General features: G+C 33.6%; 1 pseudogene; it reads left to right on the top strand.

The window, feature by feature from the left end:
- The first annotated feature begins 4,806 nt into the window (after positions 1–4,806).
- On the top strand, positions 4,807–8,077 carry LOC128174562 (probable ATP-dependent DNA helicase RecS; annotated as a pseudogene).
- Positions 8,078–22,181: the final 14,104 nt, after the last annotated feature.

Raw genomic sequence — 22,181 nt, forward strand, 5'->3', positions numbered from 1 at the left:
TTTGGCAATCAATACAGGAATGTTTCACGGTAGCAAATGAATGCGTTAACTGAAAGGCAATAATGAATGTTTAATACATTTTAACGGCAACTGCGTTGCATATTTTCATTGTCATCAGATATTTTTAACGTTTAACATTTGCTCATTTCAAAGAGGAAAAAATGGTGGTGACGAAAGAGTTCGAATACTGTACATATTTAGCTGTTTATGAAATAAATCATGTTAAATCATTAACATTTTTCATTAACTTAACTCATGAGTTTTAGAAGTTTTTTGTCATCAGGTAGCTGTGAAACGTATATGGCTTGTTTCGATGGTAAAAAAAAGACTCGAGCTTTGTTTACATAACAATCAATTCTTACCTCTGTATCTCGCTTGAAACTTGTCTTTAACATTCAATTTTTTGGTCAATAATTTGAAATGCACATATAAACCATTTTATACATAAAATATAAAACAGAATTTTTGATCTAAAATCGTGGCAAAGTCCCGTTAAGGGAGGAGGTGCATAATAAACTTGAAAACGGAGAACTCTATATAAGAGAAAAAATAGCATCCAAAATGTTCAAAACCAACAGAAATGACAAATCAGGAACACTAACCGAATTAGACAACACAGTGTATAGGAGAAAGACCCCACTGACAAAAATCATTTAACTGATGAGAGAAATGCACAAAGACCATCAACGGGAAACAGAGACCAATGAAATCCATACAAGATATCTCAAGAATTCGCATAACCATTCGGACATACTGAACCACATGAACATCTCCATCATGGTCAGCACGCTGTATGATACTGCCTCCTTCGTCACAGATAAGGAATACAGAACCAAGTACCCAGGACGCCCACCAGCAAATGTTCAAGCTATGGTTGAGAAGCCCTTCCTCTACGTACTTGGCCAGTCATCTAGCAGCGATATAGACCAGTTGTCATACATACCAGTCCCGAGTCCTCTAGTGTTTACCTGTTTGTTCGCCATTAAAACATACAACGATGTAGAACTACATAAAATGAAGAGAAATTCGTGTTTATTAGATAGATGTATGTAATGAACATATATTAAGCACGAGTTGAATCTTAATTTCTTATAATAAATGTTATCTTTTACAGGTTTTACAGGTACCACAGAATAACTCAAAGACAAGAGTTTTTTTTCTTTCTTTTCCTTCTACCAGCTAATCCTCTTTCTCTGCGAGCGGCTGCTATCATGAAAATCAAGGATTGTTGCATCCGATCTAGGGTGCGAGAAGCAGCCACATGACACAGCGGAGAATTACAGAAGTAGCAGTTATACCGTTATATGGCTCAGGAAATCGTACTTGAACATTTATTGATCTATTTCTGCTGCTTCGTTCGAGTAAAAGTCTGGTTGTGATAGTGTAACTGGATGGACTGTGGTTGAATCTTTGATATGATTTATTGTTTGTAATTCATTGTTAAAATCAAATATTTTCCTTCGTGTTCTGTGTTACAATGTAGACGGAAGGTCGGGTCTGAAAATCTAGCTGCTACTTTGTACCAAATTTGTGCAGGCATTTTGAGATAAATGCGGAACAACGGGGTTACCAACATGAACTTTTTGGATAAAAATGATAATTTTTTTTACAAACACTCGATGCGAGAATGAAAGAAATATCGTCGAAAAAAATCGGACTCGAGAGAAAACAAGCAGATCATATTTCGGCTGGTGACAAAACGTTATTGTGGGAAAAAGATATGTTAGGGGGTGCAACTTTAAATTCATTGTTAAATACAGTTTTCTATTATAACTACAAGTTGTTCGGACTTCGCGGAATAGACGAACAACGATCCCTCACACGTGATCAAATTAGTTTTGGACAAGATAATGTGGGAACCTATATTGACTTTCAAGGCAAAACATCGAAGAACTTCTCGGGCGGTTTAAATCAAAGAAAAATATAAGCCAATAGTATCAGACACTATTGCTTTACTTCAGGCGAGAGATCTTTGTATAACATTTATGAAACATATATGGAACTAACGGAGTCCTCCGGAAATGGAGCATTTTACAGGTATGTATATATATATATATATATATATATATATATATATATATATATATATATATATATATATATATATATATATATATATAATTCATAAGCATTTTGCCCTATTAAATCATTATAAATTGCTGCTTTTATAGTGAGTTGTATTATTCATAGTACTTCTATGTAAATTAATTTACATGCGCCCCAGAGGCGGAACTACTCCTCGTTTTTCGAGCCAGGTTGTTGGTGGGAATTAAAGGGGCATGGTCACGATTTATTTTTCTGTTATTATTTGCAATGCTTTAGGAATGCATCGCTAATGAGCAAATGAAATTTGGGTGCCAGTCGTTGAGTTTTTAGCAAGATACAGGGTTTACGATTCTTCGTCATGTAAACAAGGCTCGTGCCCTGTTTTTGTTTACTTAGGTTCAATATACCATTTAAACATCTTTTTAAAGCTGGTTTGTCTATCTTATTATTCATTTTGAGCATAAATAAACAGTTTCTAACGATTAACACATTCATTTTAGGTCTAAAACTGGAATTTGCACATCAACATTCAAAATGTAAACAAACGCTTTGTTTACATAGCGAAGAATTGTAAGCTCTGTAACGTGCTTATGACTCATCAAATGCAATCAAATTTTAGTTGCCTTTTAAAAATGTCTTACGGAAGCATTGCAAACATAAAAATCGGAAAGATAATTTTTGACCAAAATCGTGACCATGCCCCTTTAACTGTGTACGCTTGTGAAGACGATGTGTACAGAGGCTGGTTTATCCGGAAACTTCTCCAACCACTCTTGAAAGAGAACATGTGCCACGTCTTTGTAAGATAGTGGGTTCGATGAGCAATTAATAATGGAAAGGACGGGCCACAGGAGTGATGCAGTAAGAAAATACAAACGCACCTCTACCTCTCAACAAAATGAAGTCGGCAAACTGTTCGATCCGCCTACTAAAAAGGCAGTTATTATGGGACAACCCAAAGATTCAAATAGAAAATAAACCTATCTTTCTTAAACACTACTTCAATGCAGGCATCTTCTTATTGTGTGATTTATATAACCTTGATGGAAAATTTTAAAGTTACGAGCAATTTTCAGAAATGAATATAAAAACAAACTTTATTGAATATTGTGGAATTAAAAAGGCAGTGACCTCAAGAACAAAACATATAGCACCCTTTGATAAAGCCTGTGCACCACATATCCCCTCTTCTTTAAGAATATTTCTTAAAAATGAAAAAAGGATGCAATGATATGTATCAATTACTGGTAAATAATTGTAAACAAGCTATTACAGCAGTGACAAAATGGCAAGCTAATGGAAATATTTTTTCGGAAAAAAACATGGTGTAGAATATTTGAACTTCCTTTTAAAGTTACGCAGAAAACACAACTCCGGTGGCTCCAATTCCAAACACTCCATAGAATAGTTCCAACAAATGAATATCTCTTTAAGTTAAATATTTTGAATTCTTCATCATACACTTTTTGCAAGAACTATATAGAAACAATAGAACGCCTTTTTTATGACTGTGTACATGTAAAAGAGCTTTGGGTTAAGATAGAAGAATGGATGCTAAATAAATTTAATATATCTGTTTGCTTTGATAAAATATCTGTCTTGTTTGGAAAATATACAAACAGAAACATTTATAGACTGCAGAATTTACTTATTCTTTCTGTCAAACAGTATATTTTTGCATCTAAATACAAACAAACGACAACTCCATCCCTGTACTTTGGTTGTCTAGTGAAAACGATAATAGATAGGTTGTATATAGAAAAATATTTACTACTGAAAGATTGTAAATACAATGAATATGAAAAACACTGGCAAGATATTTGTAATAAACTTTAATTGTCTTTTATCATAAAAGGGTTATTATACACACACATATATTATATTTCAAAAACTATAGCTGTTTAAAATTTCATTTTTAGCAGAAACATAAATCCATATACCCCACCCCCATCCCCATTTACCCCCTCCCCCTTCCTTATCTATCCTCTTCATAAACCTCAATCTCATTGCACATATATTTAGGCAACTATGTTATGTATGCTTATGTCTACATTGTGCAAATATAAATGTATATGCGTTAATCTTAGAAAAGCATATTTTTGTATATGTAACTTTTTCTCTTCTGTATTATACTTAAATCAAAATACTGAAAGCGGATATTATGTACTTAATCTGTGTTTATATTGTGCTTTGACATTGACATAAACAAATAAATTATTTTAAAAAAGTCAGTTATCGACAGATCTTAGATCGATAAGTGTGCGAGATTTCGGGAACGATCTCACTAATATTCCCGAAAACAATCGGTTTTGGTTGAGTAACTGCAATGTTACCTTTAATGTGCAGCCTAATTCATAAATAGATGAAGTGATCAGATGATAAGTAACATTTTTGAACAGTGGCATGGTTATATACCGGTATATGTACGGTGTTATCTAGTGTGCGTTGTGCCAAAAATTTCATTACCTTTATATTGATCAAATTAACATTTTTTTAAGGCTAGAAAAGCTATTTAACGTGGATTTTTTCATGTTTTTTGTTTGTTTGCTTGTAGAATTTCAACAAATCAATTATTTTGTTTTCCTCTTGACCTGATTTTTGTTTCGTGCAGTGATATATAAAGGGGCGTGGACAGTAATATCGCATATGTGATATATCACGATAGAAAGATCAAAGAAAAATGCCGTATATGCGACAAGAGTTCTTGTAGAGCAGGCTTTTGGAGTCTTAAAGAGGCGTTTCCATTGCTTACATCTTGGGATGGCAACATCACCTCCTCAGGCAGCAGTGTATGTGGTCACCTGTGTTGTGCTCGACAATATTGGAATCAAAAGGGGGGATAATCTGTCCAATGAAGATGGTGTTCCTCCTCCTATTGATGATGATGGCGTGAGGTTTGCTGGAAGGAATGACGGGGAGCTTATGAGGCAGCCATTGTAAAGAACTTATTTTTGAACACGTAGTACTAAACTTTAGATTTTCCTAGATATAACTTTTTATCCATTCTCTCTTTCTCTCTCCTCTATATTTGTACTGTCAACAGTGTATTAACCATTTATAAGTGTGGTATATAAAAAAACTTTCATAGAATTTCTTTACTCAAATGACTCAATCATTAACAATGAGCTGCATAGAAATGTAGTATGATTTCTCACTACTGTAATTACTAATTAAGATATTCTATCCAGAACCATCATACTCTCTCTCTCTTTCAGAATATCAGTGCACATGCATAATAGACAATGTGAAAAGTTATAACAATAATAGTCAATTTCACGCAGATTATATGTAACTGAATATAAACTGAAAAATTTTAAAATAATTTTAATGTTGACCTCTTATTACTTATTGGTATGGTATATTATTTTGTAAAAAGGGCCGAGGCATAGTATATTTGTATTGCTAGTAAGGGTAGTGGCAAAGCAAAGGTATATACATGAATGATTCGACATAGGTTGCAGAAGACGGTTACATTGGGGGGATATGGCCTGAGGGTGTATTGACACGTTGTGATTTCTCATTCGCATCCTAGTTGTAAAAACAACCTTGCATTTTAAGGTACTTCACTTCACCGAGACATATACTTTTTAAGACACCACGTCACAAGATGGCGATTGTTTTGTTAAACTAGCTGTTTATATCAATCGATTTAGATGTATATCGTAATAGCTCGGTGGTTATCAGGCTTGTCAACCGCAGGTCATGAGTTCGAATCCACCTTCAGCTTTTGTTCATGTTTACTGAATGAAATTGTTGACAAGTGAAAAGCTGTAAATGTGACGGCAAACCAGGTTTTCTTTTATGTGAACTGTATCCATAATCCATGTCAACCCGTATCAAGTGAAATGGAGTACCCTATATGCAAGATTTTGCCAAAAAATGACTGCGTTCAAAAACTGGTATTTTTCATAAATAATCAGAAATTAAAATTCTAGCAATATGCACACCTCTGATAAATGTACAATTAATATGCAAAAGAACAATTTCCTATCTTGAAAACTTTAGGAGAAGTTATCCGTACAATGAGGGTACCCTATATGCAATATTTTGCAAAGAAATGGCTTGTTCTTTTCCCACTAGGTTCATGTCCACAGAGTGACATTGAAATAAAGGAGGGCAAGTGGACATCATATATGCATCGCCAGAAACCTTGGTAGGTGATCCAGAATGGAGGGCAAGCATCCAAAATTTGCCGGTGTCTGTGCTTGTCATAGACGAATTCCACACAATTGCTACATGGGATGTTTAATTAAAAATACAGGTATTATTTATCAAGTTCCATACTGAACTATGTTCTCTGAAGATACTGATGACAAAACCAAAACAAAATATTAATTTTTTTGTCACTCATTTGTCTGCAACATGTCATTGTCAAAAACTATATGGATGGAGGAATAATGCATGTGCAAACACCAAAATTATCATTGATGAAAATGTTCACATCTCATAAGCTGAGCATACAGATTTTATACCAGTGTTTATGTATGTAATTTTTCATATTAAATTTCTTCAGTTAGTCCAAATCAATTAAGAAAAATTGATACTTAATGATGTACTCCTTCTAACTTAGCATTGACACCATTAATTACTGGTATTTGATTAATCTTCATAATGCACTATATATTGGTAAATATACCTGGTTTCAAAGTATTATTCTAATAGTTTTGTTGAAATCTTTTTTACAGGGGGGACGATAGTGAAAGTCAAGGCAAGGAAACATTTCGTAAATGGTTTAATGATATTGGAGAATCACGCTCCCTTTACCCAAGATCATCAGTGTTGGCACTCAGTGCAACGTGCACTATAAAGATTAGAAAGAGGGTGATTAAGATACTGTATTTAGCTGACAATTTCGAAGAGATAGTTATTTCTCCAAATAAAACAAATATTAGAATATCGGTAGCCAAAATATGAAACACTGTAGAAACGGCAATGCATTGGCTTATCGAGGGGCTGAGTGAACTCAAAGAAACATTTCCAAGAACGATTATATATTGCATCTCGATAAAGGATGTCTCCGAAAATTATTCATATGTTACAAAGGAATTACCTTTCACTTCAACTTTACTGTAAATGTTTCATTCTGAAACCCCACAGACCAAAAAACAAAGAATCCTGGAAAGTCTAACAAACATTACAGGGGAAATCAAAATTGGTATTGCCACTAGCGCTTTGGGCATGGGATTGGATGTGAAAAATTGTCACAGTGTCGTATTATTGGGACCACCTGTGCAAATTGTTGACCTGCTTCAAGAAATCGGACGAGTTGGCAGGGATGGAGGACCTTCAGTTGCTATTATTTTATATAACTGTTATCATCTTAGAAAACTCTCGTCAGATGTGAAAGAAATTTTGAAATCAACTGACTATAGGAGAATTTCATAAATGCAGTGTTTATTAAAGCCAAATGCTATTGCATTGCTTAAAGAGAATGAAAGCAGGAAACACACATGTTGTGATTTATGTAAAACCAAATGCAAGTGTCAGTACTGTAGTATGCTTCCACTGGAAGAAATTTATAACCATTCCATGCGCGGATCCAGAAAATTTTTTCCAGGTGGTCCGAAGGATAATTGTGTTTGCCAGGGGGGGTCCGAGGCATATTTTCGCGATAATTTTACTATGTAAATTTAATAAATTTTCATTTTCCAGAGGGGGTCGGGACCCCCCCGACCCCCCTCCTCTAGATCCGCGCATGCATTCATCGGTAAGCGTCAATCAGAAAGACAGTGATATTTCTGACAGTGATACAGAGGAGTACCTCTCCAATGATGAAAATTTAGAATTGTCTTGATCAAATAAAAATTGAACTTTTTACTGCTTTTATTTATATGCAAGAAAAATTACTTATATTGATTTTTGCTAAAATATCAAACTTTTTAAACAGTAATTAGGCTGTCCAAAGTTAATTCTTTTTTTAATTAAAGTTGGACTTACAATAAGTTATTTTTCAAAATGGCAATTTCTTCATGTTTGTTGGTGATATTTAACAAAAAAATATCTTTGGACAGCCTTAGTGAGGGTGAATTGAAGGCAAGAATCAACCTTGAAAAACAGTCACAGAAAAATTTTCACTGTGTTATTATTTACTTTAGAAGACTGTTCGATATTAACATGACATGGATGATAATTCCTGTACTACAATATTACAATGTACAATCATTATGTTAAGGTACTTCACTACACCGAGACTTATACTTTTCAAGACACTACGTCACAAGATGGCGATTTAAATGTTTTGTTAACCTGTTTGTATCAATTGATTCAGATGTATATCGTAATAGCTCAGTGGTTAAAGTATCAGGCTTGTGAACCGCAGGTAATGAGTTCGAATCCGACTGGGGCTTTTGTTCATATTTACTGAATGACATTTTTGAAAATGTCATTTTTTATCTAAAATTGCACATTTTTCGCCTATTTGACACATATACTTCTTATCCATCATGCTATCTATCATTACAAGTAATTTTCTGCTTATTTAAGAAACTTTTTCAAGATGTAGTGAGGTACCTTAAGCTAAATATGATGACTTCGGACTTGTCGGTATGGTAAGCTTGGCTTATGACGATGAATCATTTCTGGAAGTCCAGAGTAACAGTTTTTGTCATTCACAAGGCATCTGCATTGTTATTAACGTTTTGGAATATTACACAGTATATTATGTTTCACCAAATCTAAGGCAACCTTTTTAACATCATCATGGTAATTTTGTAAATGATGAAATCCTTTCCTTGGATTAATATCGCTGATTGACTCCAAATGTTGCACAAATCTAAATGCGGATATTCCTTTGAATGCTCTATAATACCTTTTTTTAGTCTGATGTCCTTAACAGGCTATTTTGCTTTCCCGGTTTAATATCTCGAGGTATTCATCCAAAGCTATGTTATTGTTTCGCCCTCCTTGTACATTTACAAATCGATTAGCAACCAAACGCTCATATTGCTCCTCTTCAAGTACTCCAGATGTCAGAGCTGATAAATGAATGGAACCAATCACATACTTGACTTTTCTTGTTCTGTTAATAATAGGTAGTTCATACTTAGTAAAACGTACTGAACGCTCACCGTCTCCCATATCTACAGCAGTGTCAAGGTTTTTGTGCAGCAAGGTTAACTTAAACAGCAGGGAAATGTAGTCTTGTAATTCATCCGAGTCATTTTTTCTTTGGATTTTTATCCTTTATATCCTTTATAACAACAAAATTATGAACTTTAGATTTATGCGACTTTAATAAACCTATAAAAGCATAATCCTTTTCACAAAAGTAACACTTAATCCGACCACCTTCACAAATGGTTTCAGTCCAGTAATTTTCAGGGTGATTGGGATCTGATAGTACTTCTCTAAGGGATTGACAAATATCTGTACCATTGTCAAAAACCACTTCTGTACAATTTCTTCACAAATGTCATTCAACCAATGCAATTTCTGCTCCTCTGTAAAATTCCGAAAATGTTTTGGTACAGGAATATCGTTTTCAAATTCATTTAACCCAAAATGATTATAGAAAAGTGCCATGATTATACCATCCAAATCAGTATAGTATAACATTTTGTGTGGTCGATATGAATTCTTTACTTTTAATTTGACATTTCTCGTGTTAAGGACATTTCAATAATAATAATAAACAGTTCCAGGATCCCTTGCACTTTCCGTACTGAATGTCATCTTGTGTATTGCATAGAATTGAAATATATCAATTTAAATATTGAATGCTTGTTAATTAATTTTGGAAACAATGGTATAATATCAAAATTAAGAATTATCAAGCTAACCATGTTCCTTATCGTTGTATAGGAATTAAAACATTTGTACATCTTTAATAATCATACACAATTATTTCTTCAAATTTGAATGTGAAAAATTGCCTTCAACCATGGCAACAATTGTACCTTTAAGAAATGTATGAGACGATGGAAATCCTCTGTCTTAGAAATAAACCCCTCTAGCCTCTCTTTAGCAGAACCTGCATTGCTCATTGCTTGTTGAGCTCCCTGCACTCGTTCGTCGGTGAGTCGGTCTCCTGAAAATGAATAAGATATTATGCAATATGCATACAACTTATAAATCAGTGGCCAACTGTGGACCATCTTCGCTAGCCAAGGGTTTTCGGTCCACTTTGCTCCCCATAAACCCTTGGCGGATATCATTACGAAAACTCGGTGACAAGCTACGTTTTATGATTGGCTGCAGCTGCGAGTAGCTGATCCAATCGCAGTGCTTGTAAATATAAACTTTGAAAGAAAACACATGTGTGATCTTTGGTAAAACATTCAGTGCTTTTAATAAGTTGAGACACAAGTCCTCGTGTAGAGTGCCTCCCCAACGATGGTCTAACCAGATTGCGTTAAAAACCTATTTATTTTACTGGGATTGACCATAGTTCTACAAACTTGTCGAGGCTCGCGTGAGAGCATGGGAAGTAAACATGGCGAAAGTTGAAGTTGCCTATATCTCGTTAGTATATACGTTCCTGCTTATGGTTATTGCTTTTAAAGGTTCACTGAGCTCTGTTTTATTTAATTTCTTTGGTCCGCAATATTCACGACAACGATACCTGATTTTATGGCATGAAAGCTTTCATATAAATCGGCGACTTTTTCACTCCCGGTACAGGTCCTTACAAAACACAATGAATAAAACATTCCGTGCTTTCCCTAGGTTAAAACTTAATTGTCATTTAATAGCATCGTTAATTATGTTCCGATATTCGGTAGTCAACATGTTTTCAAGTTGTATTAATGTCGTAGTGTGTATATAACCCGTTGTTTAATTCGATTAAAATGTAAATATGCAAGGGGCGCAACTCAAGTTGCTCGCTAGATAGCGCCACCACATAGCCGAGTTTTCGTAATGAAATCCGCCAAGGGTTTATGGGGAGCAAAGTGGACCGAAAACCCTTGGCTAGCGAAGATGACTGTGGACCATCTGAAAGAATTTTCACTCATCTGAGATTCATAAATCAGTGTAACTGAGATCCATAAATAGATGGATTGCATTTATGTTGATTTCTCACAGGCAAGATATACAAGATATTAAGAAGGATATAAGCTATAGATATACTCCCATAACAAGATCTGATATCAGTTTTTAGGCTTGAATACAGGGTGGGATGGGTTCTAAATTTCATTTCTTTGAAAACAAGCTGATATTCATAGCATTGAAGATGTAACATACTGTAAATATTTTTACTTGTAGATGTGTTAACTATTAAATAACAAAAAAATATAAGGAACAAATCTCCAAAAGATACTGGCTCAATAATTTCATCATCTTTCATTGGCACATACATGTTTGTTAGCTTCTTCAGCAACTGGACGACATCAGCAGTTTTTGTTTCAATCCAAGTGAATACTGCAATACAAAATGCGTATAATTTACATATAGTTATAAGAATAATATTGGATTATAATCATGAATGAGGTACTTATCACAAGCAATATTTATATAACAATCTATAATCTAAAATATGGCCAATTATTGGTTTAAGCTAGTTTCCAAGACGTAATTATGCTCATTAGCTTTCGGTAGGTACATATTATGGGGTGGTCATACAAACAATGCTGGCACATATTAATTTGCTACTTCTTTTAACTACTTATAATTCAATCTAAATCACCTGTGTGGTCTTCAAACCAGCAAAGCGACTATTTTTGTGCTCAAGATGATCAGGATATATTTTGTAGTACAAATTTCCAATCTGTGGTATGTATTCAATGACAGAACGTGCACAGGTAAAGGTCATTTCCTTTAACAGATGCTCCTGTTCTTGATGGAATGAATTTCAGATTGTCAAGTTCTGGTCTATTCTCTGTCAGGGAGTCTGTTGAAGATGCTGGTACAACCCGATCTACGATGGCATACATATTAAAGATATGAGGTGAGAGGGTTTTTCTATCTGAAGTTCTATAAGATGGTAGTATGTTCTTATCCCAGTTATCGCCTATGATCTGGAACTTCGTCTGACCACCTTCTGTCCATGAGTCTCTAATAGAAATCAAATCCATGTCTGGATTGTCTTGCCAGCTGATAAGTGTCTTGTCCAAATCCAATTTTAGACAAACTCTCAATATCCTGTAATGAAGAATTAAAAGAAATATAGATTAACATTTGCACAGCATGGCTCCTGCAAATTAAAACTGTTTTGCTAGTTCAGCACAAACCTTATGCATACTCTGTATATCCTAGATATAAATATATTACCTATTTTAAAATGATCTGGTTGGCAGAAAACCACAGCTACAACTGCAATTAAAAATAGACGAAGTAAATTATATACATGTATAACTTACCCGTTGTGTGCAACCTCAATGTGTAGGTATAAACCCGGTAAAGTAATGCGTCAAAGACATCACCTGATTTCTACCATGTAGTGCCACTGCAGCAGCTAACATGATATGAACAAAGGGTTTACTGGGAGGTGTACCTATGTAGTACTTGTTGGTTTTATTCATTTAGCACTTTATTGTTTTATATTCGGACGAACGTAGTGAGGGAGAATATAATTAACATTATGTGCGTGATGGGTTTTCATACGTACTCGAATGGGTTTAGGGTCACGTGGTCAGGTAATATAAATAGTAGGACCATGCGGTGGCGTGGCACTCTAAGCTCGCTCGCTAGTAGTAGTAGTTAAAAATGGCTGCAGATGACATGGAAAGTGTTGATTTTTGGCTGACAGATGGTTTAATAATATGGTTTTTTTGTATATAAATAAAATAACGCTAGCTAGCAGCGTACTTATGTAGTTCTCGTTGGTTTTATTCATTTAGCACTTTATTGTTTTATATTCGGACGAACGTAGTGAGGGAGAATATAATGCAATTTGAAATAGACTAAGTAAATTATATACATGTACATGTATAACTTACCCGTTGCGTGCAACCTCAATGTGTAGGTATAAACCCGGTAAAGTAATGCGTCAATGACATCACCTGATTTCTACCATGTAGTGCCACTGCAGCAGCTAACATGATATGAACAAAGGGTTTACTAGGAGGTGCAGGCGGGATGTCATATACAACAGCCGATAGAAATTCAAGAAGAGGAGTCATCATACATATCTTTCCAATGGAAGCCAAAGAAGTTATGATAGTCTTTTCTCTGTAACAGGGAATTTTCTCTCTTGCATGTTCTTTGAGACTCCTCCTTCAGAATTTGCTTTGCAAATACTATCAACTATGATTTTTTCCACACCTTTTCCTCTGATGAATGCTTAACATATAGTTTTGTGTGCATCATTTTTGATTTCAAAACTCTTCTTTCCACTGGCATAATACACGGACACATATAAAAGCAAATATCAAAATCTAAAGTTAACAAGGTCAACACTTGTCGATACCGTTTGAATATGAATTCAAACTGATCATTAATATCAGCATCAAATTTTCATTGGAGTATCCTAGTTGTAAGTGTTCATTAAACAAAATAATTTAACATTTTCTTAAAGCTCATTTATTATGCATTTTATCTAATGTCAATTCATTTGTCCTTTTATATACTTAAAAGAAGCTGAATTTAGACACAAGTACATTATAATATTCAGTTACTTGCATTGGCAAGGTTACTTGTTGGAAATTTAATACTGGTAGATATCGGTTGGTCTTTATGTTGATTTTAACCTGTACAACAAAATCGGAAACAAAAATAAAGAAATGATTTTTACGGATCCCAATTGCACATCTTAGGCATCCAATCTTAAATCTTGGGACTCCGACATGCCATTTTGAAAAAAAATATAGGTGATATTCCTTATTTAACTGATTCAAAGTCAAGTCTTTATTGAAATCCATGATCTGTTGACACTCCCCCCCCCCCTTTTTTTTTTGCTTGCTGAGATCAGTTTTTATACTCCTGCTCTTATTGAATGTTTCCAGCCAACATAAGGTCGTCGTGTTAACTTTGTTTTCGTCCTTTTAATCCTGCCATTTTAATCCTGCCAGTCTTCCTCTTTTGGAGTTCAAAGAATGTCTTGATGCAACTCATTGGCGCATCACTCACTAAATCATGAAAATGATATTACTTCAAGTTTGCATAAATTGAAAAAATGAATTTAAAGTGATTTTCACCATATTTTTACTTCAGAAAAAAGGGGTTTATTGACCAGAAAAAAGGGGTTTATTGACCGAGTGGTTATAATTTAGGCTAAAAAATACTGACCGCGAATTTTAAGTTACTGTGAAATCATTAGAATTCGTGGTGGCTCAGTTTTTGTGGTTTTCATGGGTAGCACTTCCCCACGAATTCAGGTTATCACGAAACAAGTTTTGAAAGAGTAAATTTTCTTAATAAAACTGAAAACCAACACATCCATGAAATTACATTATTTACCATTGTAAGCAAAAAACCAACAATCCACGAAAAATAGCCCCCATGATTTTAAATGATTCCACAGTTTGACAAGGTAATTGATTTTAGTATCTTTTGCAGCAACTGAAGCATTTTTATAGCTCTCTTGCCCCAACAGAAAAGATTTAATATAGGTGATGGGGCAGAGAATAACAAAAAATGTATTTATAATACTATTGTTCAGATGTTGAATAAAATTGTTCGACCTACCCTAAAATGTTATCCTGGGAAAAGCTAAGACTTGATTTTCATTAGATATATTTACAATTCATTCTTAAGTAAATAAATGTATTTGTAACCTTTCTTGCGATTCCGACAAGCTTGCTTAATTTTCAATCTTATTCCGATAAAACAATTCCAAGTTTAATGAAGTCTTCGTCTGTCATATCTTCCACTTCATTGATGCCAATATAAATTGTACAGTATCATTTATGTTTGATTATGCATTTCACAATGGACATAATTTTTAAGTACTATAAAATTACTTAATCAAAAACAATTTGTTAATGCAGCAAAAGTAAACAATATTAATTTTTTTTTTAAAGTATAGCCTCAAATCTGATCACATTAGCCTAATCTGATGAAACTGTTTGTCAGTTGATGTTAATTGATGTTACTGCATCAATTAATGACACGCCAATCAAATTGAAGTTGAATTTAACAGAGAGCTTCCAATGTTTCTCCATAAGAAAAATATCAAATTAATATCTTTTTTCCTTCTAATGACTTTGAACTTGCATGAATGACCTTAGGTCAAAATCATGTTTGAAATAACAATTTTACTCCATAGAAAAATGGATCGAACACAATTGCAGACAGCCGGACGAACAAGGTGATCTTATTTTATAGTATATATCCCCAATATTTGTTTGCAGGGGGAGGGAAATACTGATTGGTACACTTACATGTTTAAAAATCAAGATTAGCTAATCCTCTAGATTTCCTTAAAAATGTGTAATGGCTAAATCCGATTTTTTTAGGATGGTGCACAACTCATCAGTTTCAATTTCTGCAGTTAAATTATTTAAATTTGAAAAGTTATTAATTTCTGCATATTTTACTTTTATATACAATTAGCAGACATTAGAAAAAAAATAAATACATAGTATTGTAAATGTTAAACAATAGTCTACAGCTAAATGTATGCTCCTGTGGTTTCAGATGTTGAATATAGTTTTTGACATAACCCTTATAAATAGATATGTATATATATATATGTATAGGCGAAGGAGTGATAGTACTATCGCTCCTTCGCACTTTCGCCATCGCATCCTCGCGCTTCACCGTCGCGTCTTCGCCCCTTCGCCGTCCCATCTTCGCGCTTCGCCTTCGCACTCTCGCATTTTCGACCAAAAGGCGAATGTCGAAGTGGACCCATCGAAACACCATACAGTGATGATATTTGCAATGGTATTGGTTTTGATACATTTGTATGATTCACAGTATTGTTTAACTATTAGGCAATTATCTTCAGCAAAAATGTCAACGTGTTGATGCATAGCAGTTTGGTTTTCTTTAATGTAATCCCATATAATAGGGTCAATGTTCTTGATAGGTACGATTAGTATTGGTAATTGATACATTTAAATGTAGGCCCTATAGTGTGGTCTGACATGACCTGTTTGACCCTATAATTCAGATACATGTTCTAGACGACTCTATTTAATCGCAAAACTTGATTATTTTGTTTTAACTTACTGACTGTATATCTGTATTTGGAATAAGATTTCGTATTGTAGAAATGAGAACTGATGAAACACAAGGTAACCAAGGTGTTTTCAGCATCAGTGAGGAAAACCAAAGATATGTATCGGCAATCTGTACAGAAAAGCCTGGGCACTTCACAGAAAAAAGTAGTCGAGATTCTAGGATATAAAACAATATCAGATTATTATAACTTTGTTAAATTGTATTGCTAGATAACTATGATAGAGAAATGAACCTAATTCACATGAAAGACATCACATAAGGAGCCGGTAATTTTGCGTTAGGAATCTCTACCCAATGTATGCATACTTTAAGTTATTTTTTTGTTATAAGTTGAAAAATAATATTTATTAATGCATAGTTACTGCCAGGGATAAATTTGAATTGATAGTATAAATCTTTAACATTTGTTTGCTCTCCTGTAAAATCATAAAATTACAGATCTTACGACTTTTCAATCCCGCAGCGTCGATATATCAATGAATTTGATAGAAAACATCGCAGTTTTGATTTCATTTGGATCTAGGAAACAATGGCAGCATCAAGCGTAAGTATCGTGTAACGTCATTTTATTTATAATTTCATTTAATTATTATTTGTAAGCTTAGAAATTTATTATTAATTTGGTAATGTTCCATAGTAGTGTTTGTATTCACAAGTCAGTAATTTGATTAATAATGTTCCTAATAAAGTACAAGAGGGCCACTTTTTTAACATTCAGATCAATTACGTGTGACTCTGTTCAAGAAGTCCAGTTGTATGGAACCCTCGAAGGGAAACTTTTCTGAAGGCTCGGCGAAGGTTAACCTTTTGGGAAGGAAAGCTATAGATAACTCTTTCTCTCTCTCTATTATTTGAAAGTGTATTCTTCATTTAGTTTTAAAATCAGTTGTTTTGGATGATAAGGGATGACTGCACTTAACGCCTTGTTTAAGCCCTTTTTCGGTCACTATTGTTGCGTTTGTTTCTCTCTCAATTTTTTCTTCAAGCCATTTATCATAAAGTTTAGTCAATTTCCATTGGGTATTTAAGATCAAGTCTACGTAAGAAACAAAATTCGTTGGCCACGCATAGTCACAGATGTTCTTCACACTTGACAATTTGATAGACTTAGGTGAATAAAAAAGCCTAACACCATTTATTTGTTGCTATGTGGTCCCGTTGCCATGGTTACCGAGGCTAAAGATGTACAATATTTCCCTCAGAATTGTTTCTGAAATTCAGAATTTCATTTTTATTTATTGTTTATTTTTTTGTTTTAACATTGATGCAGATCTCTAGAGGGATCTAACAACATTTGTCATTTCGCCAATGATACAAAGATGCTAATTCTGTGATGAAACTGAAAGTTTTTAATGACAAAGATTATCTCTGTCTGAATCAAAGTCAAGAAATATAAGGCAATTAAAAAAAATCAAAGTACTGAAGTACTGAAAGCCGGGCTCTTTTGGTGTCATTGTGCATATTGTGTAGTAAAGACTGAAAATTTCTCTCTCTCTCTCTCTCTCATTTAATGTCGGCAAAGCGTCATAGAGCGACCAAATGTTGTATAAGCTGCTATAAACAAAAATATGTCTCTCTAGTAGAAAAAAATTTAACAGTTGCTGCTTTGAATTTTGCAAGAAGCGTTATATATATTTAATCCCCATTTCTTCAATGCGCAGTTAAGTAGTTCTTGGAAATTCATGCGCAGTGTATGTGTCTAAAATGCATAGTCTTGTTTTCAAAACACGTTATTGATAAGAAAACTAAAAAAGATAACCAATTCTCTCGAAATTAAAAAAAAAAATAAATAAAATGCCAACACTTTTGGCAAAACTTAGCTCTCTGTGTAACTAATTAGTATAGCGGAAGCTTTTACTTTGACGCTGTTCGGTTTTTTGTTTACTTTTGAAGTTGTGTTATTTATAGTATCATTGCCGATTTGCCTGCCTAGAGCCAGGACTCTGCCTTCCGCAGAGCCCGGCTAAAAATGCCAAAGCACTCCAAAAACAAGTGCTAGAGCCCGTGGATGCCTTGTTTATTTTTCACGATAAAAGACGGGACATACACAAATACTTTAGATTTAAAAATGGCGACCTCATTTCTAGGGGAAATCCGAAGTTCCAAACTTTCCGAGGGCGAAGGTGAATGTGAAGTTCAGTATTTGACCCCTGGAAAGTACAGCTACCAATTAACCACTGGCAAAAAACAACTTTCTAAAAACAGAAAGAAGAGCTGTCAAACATATCAATATGTATGGATCAGAAGATGATGTGACTCAAGAGATGTCATCCAAGTAGGTGTTGATAATCAAAGCATACAAACCTGTGATAAAAAAAACCAACATCAACGTTACTGCTCAATTAAAATGGAATAATTAAAAAAAACCAACCTCGACGAAGAAAGCGCTTTATCCCCACATTATCTTCTGCAGGGGGGAAATGCTAAAATGTTCTGATGGCGTGGCAGAGGGCGGGGGCGTAGTAGAGGAGCTGTTTCTAAAAATGATACATTTTTCAGTTTTTATTAATTATTGTTTTGAAGATATTGAACACAACACATCTTTCTCATTTTCATGCTATTTAGTAAATATGTGAAACAGAATACCCATCCTGAACATAACGTTTGTTGAAGTAACGCGGATGAGCTGTTCAACTTTTCCACTAACAAATAATTTCTTAGATTGTTTTGCGTTATTTAATTAGTTGATTTTTTTTTTCTAAGTTATTGACAAAAAGAGATCCTATGAATACTTTGTTGATTTCAGTGTCATAAAAAACACCAAAAACTGATATATTGAATGAACAACTTTCTCATTAATTTAAACATATGTAACAAGTATCATTCGATTTTAAAGAATCCAATTATTGAGCTTATTTTCTGTACATTCTTCTCTTAAATCCTCATGTATCACCTTTAAATAATTGTTTCTTACACATAAACCCTTTAGAAAAAATCCAGCACAAAGTTATACATTTGTGCCTCTAAAAACTGTGCTTAAATTTCTGCATTTCGTTGTAAAAATAAATTATGTATAAATGCTTATGCTCTTTTTTGCTTTCTTACACTATCATACATGATGCATTTGGTAGTGGTTGTAGAGCTTGGAAAGTTTTTGTTAACTTCTCATAATCAATGCCAAAATTGTTTGATTAGCTTATAGTTTTTAAATCATAGTTTGTTAAACTATTTGTGTTTTCTTTACTAATTTATTTTACATTCAATTACTATAAACATTCCAAAAATACCACATCTAACGTTTAGCTTTTTAACAGCACTGTAGTTATTGGATGTGTTTCAATATTTCATAGATTTTTTTTCAAACAGAAATGCTCACTGCAGACTCACTTCTTTAATGTTCTTTTGCAATACAAAGGTGTCAAATTTTTCTCGTATTAAATAAAGGTCGAAATAATCAGACAAATTACAAATTAACATGTGTACGTTTTGTTCGCTAATATTTCTGAAGTTTGTTTTCTTTACAATCGATGCATGTTGCCCAGTCACTTTAGAGCTATATGCTCCCTTTACCAGTCAATCAACTCTGCAACTACAAACTATCATAGTCTTAGATCATGTTTATACAAATATTAGAGTTTGATAAGTATCTCTCGAGTTTTGGAATCATAATTTTCTTATCATAAGCCAGTCTTTATTGCTTTACAATGGATTTTGTAAAATAATAATGAACTGTGGCATTGGGGAAATGAACAACTACAGAAATGCTAATGGAGAGCAAAGGCAGTCAATGACTGTTGATTTGCCTACCATACACTGCCTACAAAGGGGTATCTTGTTCAATGTTTCCAAAGCCAATGTTCTCAGGAATGAAAGTACTAAAAACTGACCCGTTCTAACAGGAAGTACCGGAGTACTTCCTGAAACAAGGACAAGATTCAGCATGCCCGCCACCTGCTGCATTAGTGGCTATTAACAAAATTAATACGTTGCCAGTGAAGACGATTGTATCCATTAGAGGACAAGTTGTTTTTGTAAGTATATTTATATTTTCAAAACTGTTAAAATTGCTTTTTGCTAGAGCTCTCGAGCGCTAGCAACCACGTTAGTCTAAACCTCTGAAATACGCATGCTCGAGTTCACGGTCGGGCATTCTGGGAAAACTACTATAATTAGACTGTACGATGACAATTTTGTTTTTCATAAAAAAGAAGATATCATCCGAATTTAATTCATTGTATAACCTACTCTTAAAAGTACAAGAATCTTAGGTCATGGATGCAAGGATTGTAGACATCACCCGGTAAAACATATATAACTACCTCCGAAATAATTTGGGAAAACCCGGTGAAAGTTTAGCATGTTGGAAAGTCAAGAATGAAGCGGTTGATACAATGCAGTACCACACTGATATAATTTCTTTTTTTTCCTTTGTTGACGGAAAAGCCCGATTGTTATAAACAAAGAAACGACATTTAAGCGGGAAAATTTTACGTCGAAGCCAAAAAAGATAATTTCTCATTGGTCAATTACTATACGAAAAAATCCAAACAGAGAGACGACATTTACGCGCGAAAAGTTTATAAATAAATTAATCTGCAAAATATAATAATACATTAAAGCACTTTGGTAATTAAAACATAACTGTACATATCCCAGTCATATTATTAAGCTAATGTTTAATTTGAGGTACTTCACCACACCTAGACTTGTACTTTTTAAGACAGTACTACATCACAAGATGGTGATTCAATTTTTATGTTTTTTAAACTTTTCTTATCAATCGATTAGGTTAAATATGGCCATAGCTCAGCAGTTAAAGCCTCCCTGAGGCTTTTGTTCACATTTACTGAATAAAATTTTGGGAAATATATCTTTTTGATCAAAATTAAATTCATTTTCACCTGTTAGACATACCGGTATATACTTCTTACCCATCATTATATTTATCATTATCAAGTAATTCTGGTTTGAGAAACGTTTTCAAGGTGCTGTCAGCCACTGTAAACAAAATTGTTAATTTTCTTATACATGTAATAATCGAAAGGTAATAAAAAGAGGTGATATCATTTAGAAAAATTAAGGTTACATTAATTTACTAACAAAAAATTCATTCATGCAATGCTGAATAATTCAAGCAACATTTTATTATTTCAGATGAAAAATTTGTAGGTCCTCTTAGCCCAAGGGTATTAATTATAGGACATAGTTTTGTGTCAAGGATAGACAGATCAGTTCTCGAAAGTTTTTTTCCTAGTCACTTGGACATTTTCAGTGTTGGAAAGCCGGGAGGAAAAATTACGGATATGCGGGAAATGGCTCCCTATTATATTAATGTATATACCCCCGATTATGTTTTTGTTCAAATTGGGGGTAATGACATTAAAAGAAATACTAATCCCTCATTAATTTTATTTGATTTAATGGAAACCATTTATTATTTAAAAAATTGAGGTCCATTTTAAGTTTCTGTTGGTGGAATTTTTCCTAGGAGTAATCCAAGGTTTATATAATTTAATGATTATTGTAAAATTAAATCTTTTTTAAATAAGCAATTGTACTTTTCATGTGATCATAGTCACAATATTTTTTTTGGCTCAACTAGAAAGTTTAAAATGTCTGATTTATGTCATGATGGTGTCCATCTTTCAAAAAAAAGGACAGTCAAAATGGTTGAGGGAAGTTTCCTCATGTATAAAAAGACAGTTACCGGTAGTTAAATTTTAGAACAAACCAATTCTACATTCTTTATTGTGTTTTCCAGTGTTTTAATTTTCACATGCCCTTGTTTGAATGTGATTTGTAAAACAAATTTTATTACATTTAATTCAAGGTGACAGTCGTAGCCGGTGTTACATTGTAATGTTATAATTAGGTGCATGATTAAAATATGTGGACAATATAATAATGGTCAATATACCATGCATTTATATTGATCAATGCACTTCAGATGCTTTTAACTCTTATGGCACAATTTTAATGACAAAGTGTCATTTTACAATATTTATATATGGTTTTATTGTTTGGTAGTTTTGAATAAATAACTATATGTACTTTTGACACATTTCAACAAGAGTATTTGCAAAATTATTTAATATATTTCTTTTCTTAAAATGATATAAGTCTCTACTCCTCTT

Source organism: Crassostrea angulata, chromosome 2 (genome assembly GCF_025612915.1).
Source record: "Crassostrea angulata isolate pt1a10 chromosome 2, ASM2561291v2, whole genome shotgun sequence".
NCBI classification, from domain to species: domain Eukaryota; kingdom Metazoa; phylum Mollusca; class Bivalvia; order Ostreida; family Ostreidae; genus Magallana; species Magallana angulata.